This window comes from Pan troglodytes, chromosome 8, assembly GCF_028858775.2.
Source record: "Pan troglodytes isolate AG18354 chromosome 8, NHGRI_mPanTro3-v2.0_pri, whole genome shotgun sequence".
Classification (NCBI taxonomy): domain Eukaryota; kingdom Metazoa; phylum Chordata; class Mammalia; order Primates; family Hominidae; genus Pan; species Pan troglodytes.
The window spans coordinates 141,397,822-141,422,198 of NC_072406.2; the positions used below are offsets into that span (position 1 = coordinate 141,397,822).

The following is a 24,377-nucleotide window of genomic DNA, read 5'->3' on the forward strand; positions in this document are numbered from 1 at the left end:
AAAACATTTTAAAAATTAAAGAAACATTTTTCTTTGTGTTCACAGTTCATTGTGTTAGTTTAACCTCCACACTTAACCTCCACGGTTCATTTTATAAATTCGCCTTTCATGTATTTTTGCATGCATGCAGACTTAACCCTTGGTTACCAAGGTCCTTTTTAGCATGCCAGGTAAAATGAAGGCTTTTGAGAGCAAATGTATGTTTCTCCCATCTCCCGGGAGTGTGTAGTTGGTAGGCTGCAGAACTATGTAATTACATTTGCAGAAATTTGAGTATTTCTCACTTCTTAACCCACCCTTCTTAGAAGGCCAATCATGCCTATTTTTACCTTCATTTATTTAGCATATGTATTTCTGTTTTCCCAATTGGATTCAAAGCATTTCAGGCCATAACAACTTATAACCTAAGCCATACTGAAGTTTATTTAAATCTGTGTAATTTTTTTTATCCATTCATGTTTCTCACTGTTGATACAGAGCAGTTTTCAAAATAAACCCCCCCTTTTCTTCATCTTGCACCCACAATTTTGATCTCAAACTAAAAGGGTCATTTAATTTTCTGCTTCAAACATCAACCCTCCCAATTACCACAGTACTTCTTCTTTAAGTGCATGACAATCGGGCAGGTTTTATTCACATTTTTTAAGAAGGGATGTCTGTTTGATATTCTGCCTTTGTGTATTCATCGGCAAAAGTCTATATAATTTCCCGTAATGGTCTTGGTTTATTTACAATTTCAGCAGTCGTATTTGTTTAGGCTAAAAGAACGCCTCTGCGGGGTTAAGGAGAGCAGCCCTCTTTGCTCGGAGAATTATGTCACCTCCCTCTGTCCCATTTCAGCCCATGGAGTTCTTTTGACAGACAGCACGAACAAATCTGCATAAGGGAAAGTAAGTGACAGCTGGGGTCAGGCTCTCTCTGTTTAATGACACTGCCAGTTACACATTTTGAATTGTTTAAATATGAGTCTACAGCTTCCACAATCATCATTTCACTGGATCCACTTTTCATACCCAACAGCCAGGAAACTGACACGTAATTACACACTTGCTGATGGTATCGCGGTGCCGATAATTAAAACTGCCACCCGAGGATTGCGATTGCGAGTCTACAGCTGGGATGTTGTCAGGAGGCAGCAACTCCAGCAGCTTTTAACGCCGTCTCCTTACAGGTGGACCTCGAGTCCCAGCGCCGGAGGAAGCGGCGGCCTCCGCACATCATTCGCAACGTCTCACACAAATGAAGAAAATCTATTAACAATCCAATAAGTGAAATACAAACACGATGACCCAGGGGTTAAACTGTCTGCTTGGACGCAGGAGTTGGATCCATTAGGTATTGTTCTTTTTTCTCCCTTTTGCTGTATTTACCGAAAAGATCGCCAAATGGTCTCCCACTTCTGAGTATAGCTTCAAGTTTTTACGGGTGAGGCTGGAGATGATGCGAAGGATGGGTAGTTCAGCACCTGCCTGAGTTCTTTCCTGTATCTGATTAAAGAAATAAGGGAGACCCTGGGAAAACAAAAAACAAAAAAAAAACCCTCTAAACTCTAAGAAGCTTGTTAACTAAGAAGAGATTTAATTTCTTGGGAGGAAATGAGATTGAGGTAGAAGAAGACTAGGGTGAGGGATGAATTCTGACTTCCCCAGAGTTCAGAATAATCCCCACCCATTTGCCCAAGAAAGTGATCGTGCTGACGGCATGATATCTGGTGGCTTCTGACAACCCATTTCTCCTTCATCCACGCAAGGACACGTAGAGAGGGCAGAAGTGTGAAGAGTTGCTAAAATAATCTAAATAGGGCAGACAGGGAATGCAAAAAAGACAGAAGCCACCGTGAGTAGGCAAGAGCTGTGGATTTATGAATGCAAAACATTAAAATATTAGAAACAGGTAACTGGAAAAGTTAAAGCTGCCATAGACAAGTGATAATCCAAATTTTAATAGGCCCCGACAGCATGACAGAGGCAGCTTTGCCCAGAATGAACTATATTTATTCAATTCAAAAATGAGAAATGTATTCATTGCATTAGGCCCAAACCTTATCATCAGCATGGGTCTAAGTGTCGTTCATGGACCGCCTGCCTTCCTAAATAACCTCCTAGTGCATCTGCACTGGGAAAATGAAGACAGGACTTCCCACCCCCTCAATGAACTGAGCACAGGGGTAACCATCACAGGATAGGATTCAATCTGTCTCACGTACAGGGATAGGTTTTCCTGATGCCCTCTGCTAGGCTGACCCACTGTCCAGGTTTGCTGGGACCAAGGGCTTCCTGAGATTTAGGACATTCAGTGACACAGCAGAAAGTCACAGGCCACCCAGGACAAGTTGGCCCCTCCCACCCATTCCACTCCCATAATATTAAAAAGAAAGTTGAATTGATTTTCTTTGACCTTCAAGAAACCCTGATGCAGAATTACAGAATTACAAATTTGGGGCTTATATGGATGGGCACCTTTATCCCAAAAGTAGCAGACATGTGCTGGGTGAGGGTGAACATAAGGCATTTTCTAAAAGCTCTCATTTTAATCTACTGTAATTTAAAACATTTTAATGTTCAAGTCACGAGGATAAGCTACGCAATGGACAACTAACTTGCATGAACTTTTAAGAGGAAACATGTTTTCAGAGGATGTTTGCTCTTTGGGCTTGTGGCCAGCCAGGGTGCAGTCCACACCTGGGGCATATTTATGGATGCCCTGGAGCAGAGCTGATCCACTGTACTTTGTCTGCCTACAAGCCACAAAGAAAGGACTTGTCCACGGACACCTTGAAATTCATCTCCCAGTGTTCTTCCCTGCTTCTTTCTCTCCAGGTCCCTAAGGTCCGCTAGGATTTCTACAGGAAGGCAGCATGCTATGGGGGTACATGCTCTGCCCTCCCCTGCTCCGTGGCCCCAGCTGGCATCACTGGTCTTGTCTATAAGTGGTGATAGTATCAACGTCCACGAAGGCTACTGGGAGGATTAATGTCATCTCACCAATGTGGAGTGTGTTGGCCTGCTTATTCTTGCTGCTATCAGGTGAACGGCTACCAGGTGATGGTTTGGTGGTTAAAGATGAAACAGCGATGGAATTATTTTATACACACATTTCACAAATCTTAAATGTTTTATCAGTTATGATTTTCATAGAACTCTCATTAAGTTTTCATAATTGGTATGTTCTTAAAATAAGTGCACTGGAACAATCTCATTGGTCAGTTCTCAGATGACATTCAATAGTGCACATACTTTGCCTCAGATATTTTCCTAATATTTGTGTGTTGTTTACATTTATCATATGCATATTAGTTATAGTTGGGCTGTGTTCTCTCCCTGACACCCAAAATGGATCAATGGCTCAAAAGTAAAACAATTTTAATACATTGTTTTTAATATTGAATAAATACTTAAATATTTTAGGAAATATTTTAATTTTTAAATGTTAAGAAAATACTCCAACATAGTAAATATTAGTAATGAGCTGGGCGTGGTGGCTCATGCCCGTAATCCCAGCACTTTGGGAGGCCAAGGCGGGTGGATCACCTGAGGTCAGGAGTTTGAGACCAGCCTGACCAAAATGGTGAAACCTCGTCTCTACTGAAAATACAAAAATTAGCCAGGCATGGTAGTGGGTGCCTATAATCCCAGCTACTCTGGAGGCTGAGGCAGGAGAATCACTTGAACCCAGGAGGTGGAGGTTGCAGTGAGCCATTGCACTCCAGCCTGGGTGACAAGAGTGAAACTCAGTCTCAAAAAAAATAATAAATAAATATTAATAATGAATAAGACTCCAATAAGTACATTATGAAAAATGAATCTGTGGCAGGTGACAATCTCTACAAGCATCCAAAAAAAAAAAAAGTCAAGACCTACTAGGAAGTAAGATAAGAACTATGTGAGAATTTGTTTTTATTGACCAGCCAATCTGCATATCACTGGTATCCAGCAACTGCGGTGAAACTTGTTCAATGGATGGCATGGAGACATCAGTGGAGGAGAAACCTAAACGATAGAGACAGTCTTCAGAAAGACAGCTTTCACAGCAGACGCAGATCAAGACATACTCCTGTGAGAAACTTGTAAACCTGGTCACCAGCGAATGACAGAGATGATAGTCAGGGAATCAGAAGAAAAAGCTATTGGAAAAAGTCCCTTATGACATCACATGACATCAGCGGCGATTGCTGTCACATGCACATCCCAGCGGGTCTTTGGATGCACTGTGGGGCAGAGTCTCGCACTACACAGAGCCCAGACTGACTCTGGCATCACCTGGACCAGCTACAAGAGGGATGGGCATGATCACAGGCTTCCATCCATGGCCCACGGCTGGGTGACATCTTGAGAACCTATGCTACAGGGAAGAGTTTTCACAATTATTGAATAATCATCCTGTAAGCAATGATATGGACTAAAAACCAAAATACAGAAATCAGCCCTGCTGGGGCAAACAGGCCACATCTGAAACCTAATTTACATGTGGGGTTTCGCTAATAGGGAATTGGGGGCCTCCGGTCTTGATTCAGAATTGATGAAAATAATAAAAATTGTGAATATTACCAAATCACAGAAGCAAATTGTGCAACTTACAGTGTGCTGTGCAAATCAATGCACAGCTGGGCTATTTTCCCACACTGGGCAGTAAGGTCCTCACTGGGTTTGAGGTTTGGAAATGAAGGATGAAATGAAAACTTTCCTTCATGGCACTAAAATGCCATTCATGACAGTGGTCTGAAATTTATTTACTTATTTATTACTTAAAAAAAATATTTTGAGAGTCAGGGTTTTGCTCTGTCACCCAGGCTACAGTGCAGTGGTGCAATCATAGCTCACTGCAGCCTCAAACTCCTGGGCTCGAGCAATCCTCCCGCTTCAGCCTCCCAAGTAGCTGGGACTACAGGTATGCACCACTGCACCTGGCTAATTTATTTTATCTTTTATAGATACAGAGTCTCTCTATGTTGCTCAAGCTAGTCTCAAACTCCTGAGCTCAAGCAATCCTGCCGCCGTAGCTTTCAAAGTGCCGGAATTCCAGGCGTGAACCACCACACTCGGATGTTGCCTGCATTTAGAAGTTGTGTTTAAGTGACCTTTCCTAGGGATATATTTGGTATTTTGAATAGTCTAACCTATCCCTTTAGGACTGAAATACAACATGTTTGATGCTGAGGAAAAAATTTAAAATTTCTCAGTAAGACCAAACTATAGGATACACAGCTTATCTCCCAGAAGTTTGAGTCTTTCCAAACACTCAGTGCTTTATTGCACTATGAATAAAATAATGATATATTTTAGGGGGAAATATTTTAAATCCACATTTAAGTAGAGACACTGAGCATGATAGAATACTGTTCAAATCCAAAGGCAACCAAATCAAGGCACCATTTTCCCAAACTGGAACGTTCAGACTTCTATAGGGAGACACAGGTTCATCTACCCAGCATCCAGGGGATCCAGGAATCCTGGGAGGCACCTTCCTGCAGTTGTCGAATCCACATTCAATGTGGTGACAGGAGCTGTAACCAATGTCATTGAAGCCCCTGGACAATGGGTGCAGACGGAGGCGTTCATACCACCCAATCCCAAAGAGGAACGACACACACGGCCTTCCAAGCAGCCATCATCGCAGGCTGGGATTTTCAAATTTAGGATTTGTAAAAGATGAGAAAAGAAACAGCATGAAGGTTAACATAACAAAAGATTTTGCTCTCTGTAAACCGATGTACATCATGTCGTCATCACTAATGCATACGTAGTAAGAGTCCTTATTTAAAAGGAAACATACGTTTTAAAAATTAAATTGAGATGTATTATTTTCATTAACCAAATTCCCAGTCCCTTCATACTATACTTTGAATTGGGACAATTCTATGCTCTGAAAATCTGGGCATTTCTGAGCCTTAAACAATCAAAAAGCAAAGACAGGCCCCAGTGCCCACATTTAAGTCATTCTCTAGATGTGGCTGAGCAAAAACTAGACATGTGACTGCGCATTTGTGAATTTTATGGGCTTTTTCTCTTTGAATCTGGCAGTCAAAGTAGCCATCCAGCCAAACAGAAGATCTACAGGGAAAAGAGATACATGTGCATAAGAACAGGAAGTCAGAATAAAGCCATTAATATCTGAATCCGATGCGCCGTGGGATCGTTCTGTTACGCGACACTAGCGCTTTCCCGCCGCGGAGTCCCATGGGGCCAGAGGCGTCGTGGCCTTCAGAGATGCTCGGGCTGCCACCGGGGTTAGCCCTGGGAAAAATTAAAGCACAGCAACCCTGCCCAGTGCAGGACAGCAGGCAGTGAGAAGGGGGCAGATCTGAAGCCTTTCCATCTTCAACTGTCCCCATGCTTAAGGGCAGATGGTGGATTCTGGCCTTTCTCTCCTGCTGGGGTACAGGTGTGCATGCAAAGGGATGGACACACGCACTGAGCTCTTGGAGACTTCATTTCCATTAAATTCTGAGTGGGAATCTCTGGCCTGGAAGTGAGATGCCATTCCCACCCACGCCCCCTCACGGGCCCTTTCCTCTTGGTGACTTAGCACTTCTTTCCAGGCTCTTCTGGTACCACTCAACCTTCCCACCGGGTCCTGCAGGGATCGGAGAGCCTCATGGAGGGAGCACAGGAAGGCTGGCAGTAGGAAGGAGGGAAGCTCAGACACTGAGCCACATACGCATCTTTGCCCATCAGATCTGTCCATGGAGAAGCAGTGCTGAGAGAGAGAGCCAGAGGCCGCAGGTGACAAGATGGCCAGGGGCCCCAGGCATCAGCGACTGACCAGAGGCCATTGGTCTATGGTGTCAGGGCAAAGGCTCGGGCTGGGGTGGAGAGGGAGAATGGAGCAGAGGCTGAAGGCTGCCAGGAACAGCTAGTGGCATGCCTGAAGGGAGTCCCTGCCCACGTTGGGCTGGGCTGGGCTGTAGGGAACCCACTAACAGCGTTGGGTCACAAGGTGAAGAGGGGAGGAGCACTGTCTCTAGAGCTCCTGGTCCACTGAGACCACAGTCCTCTCCAAGTGCCCCCATGTGGACCAGTGGGCAAGGAACTGGCACCCCACTAGAAGCACTGCCGTGGGCTTCTCACCCACACAGCAGGTCCAAGCAGCACTTCTATGCCATCCAAAATGCTTCCCACGTGAAGTCCCCCGGAATGGGGGGCTGCAGAGCAGCAGGGAGTTTCCTCAGCTCGGTTCACCAACTTCTAATGTGTTGCCACAATCATGCAATCATTTGAAGATAGGCAAGTCCCTTCAATGTGTGTCACCCAAGGGCAAGACAGGCACTTGTTTTTAAAGGAATAGACTTTCTGGGGTTATATCTCCATGTATCAGATAGCCTAGCCGGTTGTTTCTCTTCACTTTCGGAGCACGTGGCTTTGGTTTCAGCATGTGTTGTGGAGCTGCGAATGGAGCTTTATAAGATGGGGTGCTCAGAGACTTGGGGAGCCTCCAGATTTGCTCATTGGTGCCACGATCACACTTGCTCCAGCAGCCTCATCCTCATGCTGTTTTCAAAGAGCTTCCGGCTCCCGGGACACAGGCTCCTGCAGAGATCACAACAACACGGAAACCAAAGCATCCCCAGAATTCCACACTTTGAGTGCCTCGTAGCAACTTTAGCACCAAACAAACTACAAGCGCAACTGCATGAGACTCAAACCAACCGTGTCCACTATGGGTGTTCCTCTTATGTTATTGCCCTAGTGGTAAACATTGATAAGAAAAATGAAATATCCACGTTAAGATGGAATATTGAACAGTGACAAATGCCCATATGAAAACTGGGGGAAGGTGGCCTGTGGGCTGTGAGAGATGCTGCAGACTTCAGGAAACAGAAATGGCAGCCTGGCCAGATTCATCTCCCTTGTCTTGTACAATGGTGAGTGCCGGCAGGAGAAGGGGTCTGTGGAGACACAGCCAAGAAGTGCACGTGGACCCCAGGACATCACTGTGGAGGCAACAGGTCTGCAGGTTCCCAAGCCTGTTCCTCACAACACCGTTCTCCCCCAGGCCCCATTTGTTTCTTAGAAGAAACAAACGAAGGCTGCTTTTGTACAAGACAACACGCAGTGCCCCAAACATCTTAAGCTTTCCCTCTGGTCCCCTCCTGCTTACCAGTTGCCCCTTCAGGAAGCCAACTGACCCATGAGGCCAGAACAAGTTGTGTCTTGAGGTCTCAAGCCCCGCCAGCCTCATCCACACCCCCTACACCCAGCCTGTCACCTCCACAGGCTTCCTGTATCAAAAGAGGCCCTTGGGAAGGGCTTTGGTGCTCATTCTTACTATAGGTGTAAATAGCTTAGTGTAATCATCCCAGAAGAATTCACATTTTGGAAGGTATCAAAATCTTAAGCTAATATTTTCCTAAAATCACACAGGCAGCAAGAATTTTATTCATTTTAGAAGCAGGTCTAATCTACCCACATGCCCCAGGTATTCTGGGAGAAGTAATATAAAGAAAGGTAGGGACCCATAGCAACCCTGGTAGGGACAGAAGAGGGGAAAAAGGCAGGGGACAGGGCCTGCTGCTCAGTAGCCTGGGCGGTAGCCTCCTCTGAAATCCACTGTCACCCACCAGCCTGCTGGCAGCTTGGTGGCCCGCATTTGCACAGATCTGCACTGACACTGCCAGTCCCTGCCGCTGAAGGATGCCATTTTAAATGCAAAAAGGCAGTCACTTCTGCAATATTGATTGCCAGCTGCCAGAGTCCACTTCCCATGGCCAAACACTGAGTGACTCCAGTCACAGGTGGTCACAGCCCAGTGGACAAAGGTGACAAGGCACCTGGCCGCATGCAGGACACCTGCCTGGACGGCAGCAAGTGCCCGGTGTGCGCCACAGCCACGTCAGCACAGGGATGTCCGTACCACCTGCTCCTACAGACACCGGAGCTTGGGCTTGCTCTGGGTCCCTCTGCAGGATTCTCTCCCGCCTTGGTCTTGGGCAAAGCCAAGGCTCACCTAGGCCAGGCTCAGGGTAAAAGTGACCTTCACCCCATGGGCATGGGCCACAGGAAAGGAAAAGTAAACTGCTCCTGTCTGCCAAGCCTCGGGCTCCTCTGAAGGGGATGCCAGCCCAGGGCTGCTAGCACACCGGGGCCTGTGGGTGAAGTCACAGGGTCAGCTCTGCCAGGTTCCCCAGGACCAGCAGCGGATGCTGTGGTCACTGACATATTGATAGAGACCAGAAACTCTCTGGTCCTTGAACCTCTATGCACCTCAACACCCAACACCCACACCCGGTCCCAAATATTCCCTAGAGAAGCCCGGTTCAGCCCAGCTCAGCCCCACCCCACCCCCACCTGCAATGTTTCCTGACATCCCCGGCTCTGATCCACACGCTTTGTGCTTATGCAAGGACTGGCAATAGAAGCTATACTGGCTCCCTTAAATAAGGTGAAAATGAAGAAACAAACCAATGGTGGTCAGGCCATATATGACAGCAGAACTCTGGCCCACACCCTCTGTAGCAACCAGCTCAGAGCAGTCAGGACTTGGTCAACAACTGCTAGCTTCCAAAAATTACTCAACTCCAAACCAATGCAGAAAGCCAAATATGCACCCATATCAGTCAAACTGGAGGCTCTGCTTCCAGACAGCCCCCACCCACCCCGATCTTCCCCAGTGTTTCACCCAGGGCACACCAGAAGCCGCCCCTGTTCTGCTGAGAAGCGTCCCACTCTGCTGCCTATCTCTGAGTCTCTGCCAAAGGCATGTGGCAATGGCCACCTCTGCTGCCAGAGCAAGGTCTGAAGGAATCGCTTGCTTGTCCTTCCATGCATGGTCTTTGCTTATTTCTACTAAGGACATGCAAGGAAATAATTCCCTCTCGAGAGAGTGTGATGACAAGCCACCAACTTGGCAAAAGTATTTGCAAATCACATAGCTGATAAACGACTCATATCTAAAATATATAAAGAACGTTCAAAACTCAATAGCAAGAAAACAAACAACTCAATTTTAAAAATGAACAAAAACTTGAACAGATGCTTTACCAAAGAGGATATACAAATGGCAAATGAAATATTCCAGATCATTATCCATTAAGGCAATGAGAGTTAAAATTGTGATACACCTATTAACATGGCCAAAATAAAAAATACTGGCAATGCCAAGTGCTGGCAAGAATGTGAATCAACTGGAACTCTCATACATTGCTAGTGGGAATGCAAGATCATACAGTCACTTTGGAGAAGAGGGTGGTGGTTTCTTATAAAGTTAAACATATATTTACCATGAGACCCAGCAATAGCAATCCTGTTTTCACGCAAGAAAAATGAAAACTTAGTTTACACAAATAAAATGTACCTGAATGCTTATAGAAGCTTTATGTACAATTGCCAAAAACTAGAAACACACTTTGGGAGGCCGAGGCGGGCGGATCACGAGGTCAGGAGATCGAGACCATCCTGGCTAACACGGTGAAACCCCGTCTCTACTAAAAATACAAAAAAAAATTAGCCGGGCGTGGTAGCGGGCGCCTGTAGTCCCAGCTACTCGGGAGGCTGAGGCAGGAGAATGGCGTGAACCCGGGAGGCGGAGCTTGCAGTGAGCCGAGATCGCGCCACTGCACTCCAGCCTGGGTGACAGAGCAAGACTCCGTCTCAAAAAAAAAAAAAAAAAAAAAAAACTAGAAACAAACCAACTAGAAAACAAACTGTGGTCCCTCTATAGAATGGAACCCCACTCAGCAATAAACAGAAACAAACAGGGAGAGAAGCCAGACCCAAGGCTGCAGCAGGTGTGATTCCACTCATACGACATTCCGGAAAAGACCAAACTAGAGGAACAGAGACAGATCGGTGATTGCCAGGAGTGGAGGATGGGGAAAGGGGTTTACGATAAAGGGGTTTCAGGGGGTGATGGAATTATTCTGTATCTTAATTGTGATGGCAGTTACATGACTAAGCATTTGTAAAACTCACGGAACTATAAACCATAGCGAATAAATTTTGCTGTATGTCACTTTAAAAATAAATACAATTTTTTAAAATCCATTCCATCAACACAGCTTTTAGATTTCTCATTTCCAGTAAGGTTTTGAAGGGCAGTAGTCCCACATTGCATTTTTTATGCTAAAATGCCATTAGTGATTCAGTCAAACGTTAATTACAAAAATGGAAAAAACACTAGAAGCATCCACCTCCCATCAGCATTCTATCGCCTTTATCCACCTAGCAGCACACTCTAAATCCTATTGATTTGCTTATATTTAGAATACATATTGTTTCCTGATGACAAAGGTAATATACATTCACTACAGAAAATATTAAAAAGAGTAAGACATAAATAGTACCAGCTATACTATTACAATCTAATAATTTGCTTTTTCAAAATAGTTTTTGAATAAAGTTATTACTACCACCATAATGAAATGTCAAATATAAGGCAATACAAATAGAAGGTATCTGTAAAATGATCATAATGAATATAAAACAGTTCGACTATATTTTTAAAATTTAAATTTTAAAGGATAAAATGTAAGCCATGATAAATCCAATTAATTGACTTAAAAACAATTTCCTCAATAAAAGAACAGACTTCTTTATGATCAGCTATGAATGAAGGGCTATTCAGTTTTCTGTTGTTTCCCCTGAGTCACTGGTTCTCAAATTCAAGGGTACAGGTAGCATCCCCCAGACAGCTTATAAAAACATATTTTGGGCTGGCCCCAAACCCCATTAGAATCTCTGATTTATTAGGCCTAGCGTGAGATTTGGAATGTGCATCTCTCTAATAAATGTCCAGGTGTGGCTGATGCTGCTGTGGTCTGGGGACCCAACCTTGAGAACCATTCCTTCAAAATGTACTTCTGTTATCCAATTCATGCTTTTACATTCTCAGAAATATTTAAGCATCTGGCCATGGTAATGCTGGACTCTGAGAATTAATTCTTAACCAGAATGATGTGAGTAACTTACAGGAATAATCTACAGGCTCTGTTCTGAATGGAGTGGGGTGGCCAAGTCCACTGCAATGAGAGGGTATTCTCTGTGCATTCCCCACTCCCCTCTGGGTGGGGGAGACTTTTATCAAGTCTTTCAAGTGCATTTTCATAAAGCTCAAAATATTTTCAGTAAGTCCTTCAGATGCATTCATAGCCAGGTCCTCTAAAGAAGGGAAAGAGTCTCAGTCAGCCAACACAGGTACAAGCCCTCCTCCAGCTTTCCCGTCACCACCTTCTCTCGCCTGCGAGTGGAATATTGATGGCAGCTGACGCTCGCCTTCTAGGGATGGATGTAGGTTGTCCTAATGAGCTAATATGTCTGCAAGATATGCTAATTTGCAAAGCTGGCTATAATAATGCATACAATCTCAGTTTGGAGATTTCATGCAGAAAGTTCTTGAAACCCAAATAGAGTGAAAACGTTTTCAAGCAAAGGCCGAGAAGCATCTATATGAAACAGGAGTTGTCAATAGTCAGTGGCGTCTCTCCCCTTAACAGACAACTCGCAGCTTTGGCATGCTTTCCTCCCCTGTTCCTGCACACATCTGAGGTTTCTCTGTGCAGGCTGCAGCCCGGAGCAGGCACTCTGCACCTGCTCAGTCAGAGATCAGGCCTGAGACCCCCACATGGCCTTCGAAAAATGACTGTCTAGCCACACCCACAAGTGACAATCGCCAAAACACCAGTCAGATGGGCTCATTACACTTTTCTCTCTAAATTCATGACAATATTCAATGACTAATAAAACTTTTAAATTCTCTGCATCAATTTTCACACCACCCACAGAAAGCATTAAGGCCTCATAGTATTACATTAAAACAGACATGCTTCCTGACTAAGTTCAAGAAAAACACCCAGAAATGACAGAGCACAAATTAAAGATGACCCAGGAGAAGAAAACCTACTCAAGTCATTATACTCATATAAGAAAGAGTCCACTGAGTCAAGATCTAATAAATACGTGCATCTCCATGCTCACTTCTGAAGTATGTGGCCCCTGTATTGCTTTGTACATTCTGAGTGATAAATGATAGTGGGTGGGTGGGTGGGTGGATGGATGGATGGATGAGTGGATGGGCAGACAGATGGGTTAGTGGGTGGATGGATGAATGGATGGATAGACGGATGGATGGATAGGTGGATGGATGGATGAATGGATGAGTGGATGGCTAGACAGATGGGTGAGTGGATGGATAAAAAGAGGAATGGATGGACAGTGTTGATGCAGAGTCATCATTTAATCTGGTAGCAGAGAATCTGACTCTCCTATCTGGTAGTTGTCTAAACTTGGTCAAGTCCTGCTAGCTCTCTGAGCTTCAGTTTTCACAACTTTAGCAAAAATATAGTAATTACTGTCATACTGACTTTATAAGGTTTTTGTGGGGACCAGGTTAAGGAATAAAAAAAGCAAGCTATTATAATGTTCATTTATCTACTGACTTTCATTTTGTTTTATTTGAAACTTGGACTGACATAAACAAGCTTTGTCCAACTTTCACGAATGGCTCATTGGCACACCAGGTGACACGACAGTTTACAAAGTCAGCCCTACAGTGAAAACAACTGCTAACATTTTATGAAGATGTCCCAGGTGCTAGACATTGTTCCATGAGCTTGATTTGCATTCTCATTTAATCCACAAACAACACTCTGCGGTCGGTACTATTATCGTATCCATTTTCTACAAAAAAACTAGAACACAAAGACTAAGCAACTCGCCTTCAGTCATGCATTTATTAAAAAGTGGCAGAGCCAGGGGCCAAACCCAACTATCTGGCCATTATGAGCACAAAACCAGTAGGAGCTCACAATGGAGTCACACAGACCAGGCATTTCCAGGCACTTCCTTGCCTTTTCCTCCTGTGTGCCTTGGCTCCTGGTCTCTTCATCCATCTTTAAAGCCAGAGTGCTGGGCTGAGTCCCTCCCACGTGGCATCTCTGATTTCTCTTTGCCTCCCTCTTCCCCTTTTAAGGACCCTGTGATTACATCACCCTCACCTGGATAGTCCAAGCTCATTTCCCTATTTCAGAATCAGGGAATTTGCAACCTTAATTTAATCCACAGCCTTGATTCCCCTACACCAACCTTACTTAGACTCTGGAGGCTAGTTTCTCACCTGCAAAGTGGGCATAATAATGTTATCTATTTTATAAAAGTTTAGGGATTAACCGAAATGACACATTTAAGTGTCACTTGATCAGCACTTTGGCACACAGTAAGAACAAAAAAAGTTTGAAATTTAAAAATATTTGTAGCAGGCTATTCTGACTAAATTACAAAGCACAGGTAATCCTACAAGTATGAACATTCACCCACGTGCCTGTGTGGATGTGCTCATGTATATGTGCATGTATATGTGTGGCATGCATGTGTGTGTGCTTGCATGTGTGTGGGAGTGGGTGGGGTGTGTGCATGGGGACTGTGTGCATGGAGGGGTGTGTGCATGGGGTGTGTGCATGGGGGAGTGTGTGCATGGGGGAGTGTGTGCATGGGGGAGTGTGTGCATGGAGGGGTGTGTGCATGGGGGGGTGTGTGCATGGGGGGGTGTGTGCATGGGGGGGTGTGTGCATGGGGGGTGTGCATGGAGGGGTGTGTGCATGGAGGGGTGTGTGCATGGAGGGGTGTGTGCATGGAGGGGTGTGTGCATGGAGGGGTGTGCATGGGTGGTGTGCATGGGTGGTGTGTGCATAGAGGTGTGTGCACGGAGGGGTGTGTGCACGGAGGGGTGTGTGCACGGAGGGGTGTGTGCACGGAGGGGTGTGTGCATGGGGGTGTGTGCATGGGGGAGTGTGTGCATGGGGGGTGTGTGCATGGAGGGGTGTGTGCATGGAGGGGTGTGTGCATGGAGGGGTGTGTGCATGGGGGCGTGTGTGCATGGGGGCGTGTGTGCATGTGGGGTGTGCATGGAGGGGTGTGCATGGAGGGGTGTGCATGGAGGGGTGTGCATGGAGGGGTGTGTGCATGGAGGGGTGTGTGCATGGAGGGGTGTGTGCATGGAGGGGTGTGCATGGGTGGTGTGTGCATGGAGGGGTGTGTGCACGGAGGGGTGTGTGCACGGAGGGGTGTGTGCACGGAGGGGTGTGTGCACGGAGGGGTGTGTGCATGGAGGGGTGTGTGCATGGGGGTGTGTGCATGAAGGGGTATGTGCATGGAGGAATGTGTGCTGTGCATGGAGGGGTGTGTATGCTTGTGTGTGCATGTGTACTTTCCTTCAGCTGAACCGCTATCATTATTAGCTGGTCAAGAAGGAACTTTGAAGGCAAAACAAAAATGCTAATACACTTCTGCAGCTGTGTGAAGAATGTGAATGTATTCCACATTCAGAGAAGACTTTTAAATGCCTGTAGAATCTCAAATGAAGGACCAAAGGAGGCTATTTTGGAATCCTTATCCAATTGCTGCTGAAAACCACCCAAACAGTTCTCTGCGATTTTATCGGAGACTAAATAGTCACAAATGAGCTGAACTGCTTTTCTTTCATTTTCTCAACACGGTTGGTAGTTTCCCTACCAAGGCAACTGATGCTCTTCCATGCTGGTTTCTTCCCCTCCCGACTGGGGGGATAACAAGCAACAGTAACTGAGAAGCCTTCCTAAACTCAGAGGAAAGCCCAGATAATTCACTCACAGTCCAGGCCAGCCCAGGGAAGGCCTCAACCAGTACTTGTCCCACGTGGGAAGTGAGAGTGGACAAACTCAACGCCAACCCCAGCTCCTTCAAACTGCACGTTCGCTTACATATCGGTTTCCTATTGCTGCTGTACTAAGTTACACAAACTAACTGGCCAAAAACAACACGAGCTTATTACCGTATGGTTCTACAGACTGGAAATCCGGCATGGCTCTCACCAGGCTAACATCCAGGCGTTGGCAGGGCTGCGTTGCTCCACGAGGCTACAGGAGAGAATCCACGTCCCTGCCTTTACCTCCTGTGTGACTTGACTCCTAGTCTCTTCCTCCATCTTTAAAGCCAGAGTGCTGAGCTGAGTCCCTCCCACGTGGCATGTCTCTGAGGCCTCTTTGCCTCACTCTTCCCTTTCAAGTATCCTGTGATTACATTGGGCCCACCTGGATAGTCCAGGCTCGTTTCCCTATTATAGAGTCAGGGAATTCACAAACTTAATTCCATCTGCAGCCTTAATTCCCCTTCACCATGTAATGTAATGTGAATAATGTAATGTAACATATTCGCAGGTTCCAGGGATTAGGACGGGGCTTCTGGGGGTGGGGGAGATGACTGCCTACAATTTACCCATCTCCTTCCACCCCCTTGAACTCTTCCTCAAGTAAAAAAGCTATTCTCGGGGGAAACATCCCACATATAAGAAACAAATTAGAAAGCAGGTTGTAGTTATTACTTCACTGTTTTTCATAGAAAGACGTAGGACCACAACTATGGTGGCCACCTGTAACCAAGTCTTAAGCAAAAGTAATGAGTCCCTCACTGTAGACTTAAAGGTGGCAGAGTCCTCACAGCACACATGAGTCTTCAAAGGTGTGTGTTGTGAATTCAGTCTCTGCTGACTCTGTCATGGATTCATTAACCATTCAGCCAGCAGTGAGGGCACCCAGGACGCAAGCACCCTCTGTGCACGGTAGCAGTGAGGGCACTCAGGACGCCAGCACCCTCTGTGCATGGTAGCAGTGAGGGCACCCAGGATGCCAGCACCCTCTGTGCACAGTGAAGGTTATACAGCCAGGCAAGGTGATAGTTGTCCAAGGTCCCAAAGAGCTACTGATGCAGCCTGTGGCGAGACATAAAAGGGTCCCGGGGGATCTAAATGCATAAGGTGCCTCCTCTCTACCCTCCTGTTCACATAGCCAGCAGTTTTCCCTATGGTACAACAGGCAGGTGAGGTCTGAGCACCTGATTTTAACTGCAGCGCCAATCCTTTCCGTCCCACAGCCTTAACCCACAGGTAAGGTCCCTGGGCAACCTCTGTGTCAAGACATCCATAAAGATGAACACAATGGAAAACTTTTTGTTCACCTAGGCCCTGCCAAGGCCAAATGTTGCCAAGAAAGGCAAGGAATGGAAATGGAGACATCTCTGCACAGAGGACCTCTGGGTACAGCAGAACTGGCACTTGCCTCAGAAGCACATTCCCACTGGGAAGGCAGCCTCCAGCAAGTTTCCTGATGCACCAAATGGAGATGATGATACCCAGCTAGTAGGGCTGTCGTGAAGATTAAACTGAATGATAACAGATGTAAAGCAATCATCACCTAGTAGGTATCCATTAAATGTTGCTTTTCTCTGCCTCCAGCAGTTATTCACAAATTATCAGCATTTGCGGAATCCTGAAGTACCAGCAAGTTACTCAAAACAAATCATTACAAACACTATGCTCGTGCTGGCTGTAACTTCTTTCCAATTTTAGCGAAGTCATGTAAGAACCGCTCAGGGACACGTGGATCTACAGTGCGGTGCACTTGAACGAGGCCGAGCCGCATCCCGGGTCTAACTGAACGCAGCCCACTGGACTCTCCACTGTTTTCAAAGTGGCCTCAGCAAAAAGGATGTCAGGCTTCCTGTTCTGAAACCAATCAGAAGTAAGCAAAAAAGCTGGAATATCAACTCCAGTTTCAGTGAAGGTAGGAAATGATCACAATCTCAAATCATAGATGATGGGTAACAGGCATGACCACATCTGTGGTGGACACCTGGGCCAGAGCATCTCTGAAGAGCTGGAACAGGGGACAGATGTCAGGAAAAAATGAGAAGGCCTTGAATAACCTGGGAAGAAGCAGAATGAAGGAAGGCAGAGCTGGAAATGGGGGCTCCAGGGAAACACGGTCAGCTTTCCAAGACCCACCTGAAGGCAGAATCTGGAATTGAAATAAATGTAAGAGAGAAGGGAAACAACGATTGACTTCACTGCTAACCACCAGAGATGTTAAACAAAAATCAACAATGCAAAAGAGGTGTGAGCTTCCCTGTGAGACTCACCAAGCTGTGCCAAAGTGAGGAACAGGAAAGGTAAGAAACCTGCTCCTGGCAGAGGGTGTATTAGTCTGTTCTCATGCTGCTAATAAAGACATGCCCAACACTGAGTAATTTATAAAGAAAAGAGGTTTAATGGACTCACAGCTCCACACGGCTGGGGAGGCCTCACAATCATGGACAAAGGTGAAGGAGGAGCAAGGGCACATCTTACATGGTGGCAGGCAAGAGAGTGTGTGCAGGGGAACTGCCCTTTATAAAACCATCAGATCTCATGAGATTTATTCACTATCATGAGAACAGCACACGAAAAACCCACCCCCGTGAATCAATGACTTCACCGGGGTCCCTCTGATGACACACGGGGATTATGGGAGCTACAATTCAAGATGAGATTTGGGTGGGGACACAGCCAAACCATATCAGGGGTGATGCGGAATGGATGTGAAACCGGGCGATGGTTCTGTGGACGCATGCTCCTTGGCCTGTCTTGCATTGTTCTTGAGTAAATAGCAGGGCCTGGTAGAACTGTCCCCAGCCAAAGGTGAACAATATTCTTCCCATGAAGGCCTGCAAAGATGCGACCGAAGAGATGAATGGGACCTTTCAGGGAAAAGTCCCACAAAGGGTGTGCCTTCAAAGAATTGCAACAAAAAGCAGAAAAAAAATTATCCCAGCAAAACCTTCTTTCAATTCTCTGTAAATGTGAAAGAAAATGGAATACGGAAGAAATAGCTTAAAACAAAACTATAAGAAATAAAAAGAGAGAACATTATAGAATAAAGATAAAAATACAGAATAACCATAGAGGATAAAATTGAACATAAAACTATTACGGAAGCGAAAACCACAATTAAAGCCACAAGAATTCGAGCCAAAGGTGCCAAGAATGCAGGAGGACAGAGGACAAGCCTGTGGGAAATTCCATGAGAAAAAGGGTTATAAGGAGGTGATGGATATGCAAGAAAGACACAGGAGTTCCAACACAAATGTGGCAAATTCACTCATTTACTCATGCATATGTTCATTCTAACATCCTTTGAATAATCGACTTCGACTGTACAGACACCATTCTAGGACCCTGGACATTAGCAGTAAGAAGCCACCAGCCCACAGGAAGCTTACAGTTTAGTGGGTACAAGACAGGCAAGAGGCAAGAAAATGAACAAAGTTCAGATACTGCCAACCGCTCCAAAGAAAATAATTCAGAGCAAGGAGAAAGAGAGCACCGGTGGTGAGGAGGACCAGGAGGAGAAAAGAACATGGATGGTAAAGTTACTCGACGGCCTAGTGGAAGGAATGCTTCCCTAAACCAAAGCGAGGCCTGATCCCCAAAGCCAGATCCAAGCCTGCAGACATCAAGACATATACAGAGGAAGTGATTATATTTCAAAAAAAAAAAAAAAAAATTTAAACCTGTAAGAACAACAAAGCAGAAAGAGGAAATCAGCTAACAAAGGGAAAATCCTCATGGGCTGGGGACGTGAGACACGCCTCTCGGAGCCGGGAGCCACAGAGCAACTCTGGCCTCACAGATTCTTGCACCTCAGTTGCACAGGGGCAGCCCAGGAAGCTCCTCTGAAAGAATAGTGCTCCCCAAGCCCACGCGGAGAGCCTCCGAGTCACGAGGATCCAATGGCTCCAGGAATCTGCACTTGAAACAGATCTCTCTGCTGATTCCTAAGCAGGGGATTCAAACATTCACAGGTTGAGAAACACAGTGGCCAAAAGTTTGAGGGGAAGAAGCGTAACTGAAGGGTTTTATAGGCAGCCAGTTTCTTTACGTCTATAGTGAACAGAAAACACCCTCAGTATAGCAAACATGAGCCCTTCATGCAAAAATAAATAAATAATAAATAAAAGCTAACTGGAATTCAGGGAAAGGAGATAAGTAGGAATGGGAATAAACTCACTGACTGGGGTGAGCACTGAAGGTGTTTAAGTATGGAATTGAAATAAAGCAATTGCAAGAATTTTGGGGTAAAGGCAGCAAGTAAATATTGCTTTTTTAAAAAGCAACAATATTAAAATTATAGCTATGCAAATCCAAAGACAAGGAGAGAGAACAAGAAGTATAAGGCCATCCATTTTCCCACCTTTCATAGATTGGGGTAAATCAATACTATTTGGAGTTGATCAATCAAGAAATAGAAATGTAAGCATTTCTTTAAAGTTATAAAAGTGAGCACTAGAAGTAAAAGGAACTTTAGCCCTTCCAAATGCTAGACAGGGGTTCTCTCCCTCAACCCCTTCCTCTCACTCTCTTTCTCACTTTCTTTCTCCCTTTCTCTCTCTCTGTCATATACATATAGACACACACACAGAGTGTATGAGCCAAAGATAAAAAACAAAACATTTAAAATGTTATAGAAACAATAACAAAAAATCATGCATGACAATTTCTAAAAAGACCTGAGTGAATACAGATGCATACAATTTCAATCATCATTTTACAGATAATAATAGATACATAATAAATATAAATTGGATAAGTTGACCATTAAAAGCATTTATATTAAATCAAAATTCAACCATATGCTGTATGTAAGAAACATCTTTAAAAAGTTACCCAGAAAAGTTGAGAGTAAAAGAATGCCAGCAAAAGGAACAGCAGAGGTGAAAAAGATATCAAAGCAAGAAGCCCACAAGCATGAAACTCTGTGTGCAGCACACCATCTCATAATGCTCCCAGCGATACCATGAGGTCTCTCATATCCCCCTCTTGGTTTCCTTCATAGTGCTATTTACCTCTGCAGCTTGTCCAGTATCTTGTTTATTCGTGATTTGCTGTCTGTCACTCACACATACAAATGTCAGCTTGGTGAGGGCCGACGTTTTCCTCTGCACATTCCTGATGCCTGGAATAGCACATGGTTGCTGCGCAGGAAATATTTTTTGCAAGAATGAATAAAAAATAGATACAATTTCAATCACTATTTTACAGATGATTCAAGACAAGAAAATCTATTAATGTAATTCACATATCAATAGACAAAGGAGAACATTTAATAAACACACGTCAAAAGGAAAGTTTATAAAATTCAAAGTTCTTTTCTGATTTAAAAAAAACAAGAAATTGACTAGATTCACCCTTAAATTGTGTACATGCAGACAACACAGATACACACACATCACTCACCAAAAATCAAAAGCTATCATGATACTTAATGCTGATGTTTGGAAGCATAACCAATAAAATAAAAACAGAACAAACCTTCCTGCTATTCCTCATTTTTTTCTAATAGTACTCACCAAAGAAATTACTCAACACAAGAAAATCTAATATAGTCTTAAGTTCTTGTATTTTTCTAGAGGAGGATGGAGATATTTGTGTTAAAAAAATTTAAGTACTTACTAAAACAACAGAATGTTTACAATCCAACAGAGCAGGGAATATGAAAACTTGAGCAATCAAACAGAAGGCAGAAAATGAGAAACAAAAAGGCAAAGAAAATTGTAATTATAAATTATCATTATTTACTTATTTATTACTACTTACTACTATTATTTATTATACATTATTAAAAGCCAAATACTTAGAAATGAGCAGTAAAAAACAAAACAGGAACTCTTATAGGACATAGCTAAAGCAATATTTGGAGAAAAATAGATTTTTGAGTGCATTTAGAAGAAAAATTGAAAAAGAATAAGCTAAGTCCCCAACTCAACAAGTTGTGTAAGAACAACAAAATAAACCAAAGGGAGGTAGGAGGCAGGATATAACAGAGATGACTACACAGACTGGTGATGAACAAAACATGGTACGTCTCTGGGGAAAAATCAAGTTACCAAAACGATTAGAAATAATAAAACATGAGTAAGTTTGTGGGCTATGAAATTGTTCTTCAGAAATTAATAACTCTTTTCAATGTAAAATAGTTCAAAACAAACTGGAAAAGGATTTCCCATTCACAATAGCAAGAAATTAGATGAGAATTCTTAGGTATAAACTAAAGAAACATGCATGGTAGAAAAACATTGAACTCAATGAAGGGACATAAAAGAACACTAATAAACAGGAGGCCGCAGCCCAAGAGTACAGAGGTAAGTTCTCCAAAAATTAATAGATTTTTAGAAATCAAGATTTTTTTTAGAATTGAACAAAATTATTCTAAAACAACTATATGGGAAGATAGCCAAGAAATGTTTTTAGGAGAAGAATGATCTCCACTAACAAAACATCTGAAAAGGTGACACTATTTAAAGCACTTGATACATACAAAATATGCTAAAATTCATAAAACCTTACACTAAAAGAAAAAAATTCAACTTTACAGCATGATAATCTAAAAAGCTTTTACTTAAAAGGCAATATCATATGGACAAAGGATTATTAAGTAAATACATGCAACAGAAATCCAGAAATTAATCAAATGCATATAATAATTTTCCTCTTATAATGTAACCACTTCAAACACTGGAGAGAAAGATGAAAAATAAATTGTGTTAGAACAAATGAATAACAATTTGGGGAAAGGGAGGAATGGATCACTGCTTCGACTCAGTTGAATATATTCATCAGTTAATTTCATTTGGGCCAAATACCTAACTTCATAAATAAAACCATGATAGTTATTTAAAAAGCGTAGGTTTTTCCTAATAAACCAAAAATGGTTAAACTGGTTATAATTGTTGTAAAAAAAAAAAAAGCCAAGTAAAGTAGATGACTGATAACTCCGACTAAATAAAGTGTTTAAAATTCTGTAAAGCAAAAGTGCCATATACGAAATCAGTAAAGAAATGAGGCCAGGCACAGTGGCTCATACCTGTAATCCTAACTCCACCAAGATGGGAGGATCGCTTGAGGCCAGAAGTTCAAGACCACCCTGAACAACATAGTGAGACCCCCCATACCTACAAAAAAACTTTAAAAATTAGCGGAGTGTTGGTGACACGTGCCTGTAGTCCCAGCTACTCAGGAGGCTGAGGTGGGAGTATTGCTTGAGCCCAAGAGGTTGAGGCTGCAGTGAGCCATGATCACACCACTGCACTCCAGGCTGGGCAACAGCATGAGACCCTCTCTCTTAAAAAAAGAAAGAAAAGAAAAGGAATAAAATGAAATGCTCACAACATTAGGATAGGTAAAAGGGAGATTTTGTGAATGTAAAAGTAATTCATACACATCTTGTTTGTTCCTTTAAACCTGATCAACCCAAAAGGAAAATGTCCACAGATATGAACAGGCTGTTGAGAGAAGAAGTACAACAAAGACATGAAACCACCGTAAGTAAATAAACGCAAATCAAAGCAAAAAGCCGCACTTTCAACTCTAGTTTTGTGAAGGCTTACCAGCAAGTGAATGTCCAGTTCTGGCAATCGGATGAGGAAAGGAACACTCAAGCCTTCTTCAAAACAGTATGAATGGGTCCTCGGTTGAGGAGGGTAATTGGGTCCTTGGTTGAGGAGGGTAATTTGGCAATATTCCTCAAAAGTTAAAGTGCACATAGGCTTTGATCCAGCAGTTCTACATGTGAGGCTTCGTCTTACAAATGCACTCACTTAATTGCACAAAAATTCTCTCTTTTTCACACACACAAACACACACACACACCTGTTTATTCCAAAAAATATACAGAAAAAGCTTTCTGTCTGCAAAGTTCTGATGTTTTCACTTTGTGTGCATGATTTTTATTCTCTCAACAACTATGTGGCATAAGTTTCATTTATTCCCATTTTACAGGGGAGGAATTGGGTTCCAAGAGGATAAGTAGATGGCTGGTGAGTGGTAACCTGTGATTTGAACTGAGTCCCTTTTGTAACCGGACTTACACTCTTAAGCATTATCCTTGTTCTTGCCTTCCTCTTGTTCATAATAATGGAAAATGGGAAACAACGTGTCTTAATGGAGGACGAGTTAAATAAATTGGTTGCTGGAATACTAAGCAGGATTAATTTTCACCAGGTTGAATTTATGTACAGAAAAGCAAAAAAAAATGTCTAAAATATGTTAGGCAAGAAACAGCGAGGTTCAGGGAGTATGTAAAATGCTATAATATTATTCATCTCGTGTATGTGCAAAGCCAATGCCTGTAAGAGTCCAGAGGAAGGTCTCCATACGACAACCTCTGGGGAGAAGAGCTGGGGCGACTGGGAAATGGTTTGGCCAGGGTGTGGGGGGAACCTTTTCATATAACAGATTTTGTACTCTTTGCTTTCTTTAATAATGAATGTGTCTTTCTTCTATATTTTCTAAAAGCTAAGTTTGAAATAAAGAATAAACATTTCCTGGATACTTCCCCAGGATATGAGTCTGTTCCAAGAGGCACACACCCAAGTCAGGAGGGTTGGCAGCATTCTGACAATATGATTTCTAGAAAGAGAGGAAAAAATGACTTCAAGATGTGATGCTTCCTCATAAACAGAGGGCCATCGGAGCTGAGCTCCTGGTTTGATAGTTGAATGTCCTGATGGTGTTTTTTTTCTGGCTACAGAGAGGGTCTTTAGGAAATCCTGCCACACCAAGGGCTTCGGCTGTGAGCTCGGTCCTATGTTTACAGGACTTCT

At 43.7% G+C, this 24,377-nt stretch overlaps 1 long non-coding RNA gene across 1 annotated transcript; it reads right to left on the reverse strand.

Annotated features, from left to right (window-relative positions):
* Window positions 1-415: 415 nt before the first annotated feature.
* Window positions 416-21,305, reverse strand: LOC134807111 (uncharacterized). The gene is made up of 3 exons (XR_010146749.1): window positions 21,229-21,305; window positions 20,622-20,750; window positions 416-1,511 (listed from the first exon to the last, which is right to left on the reverse strand). It is a non-coding gene; the product is annotated as an uncharacterized LOC134807111 (long non-coding RNA).
* Between the last annotated feature and the right edge of the window lie 3,072 nt (window positions 21,306-24,377).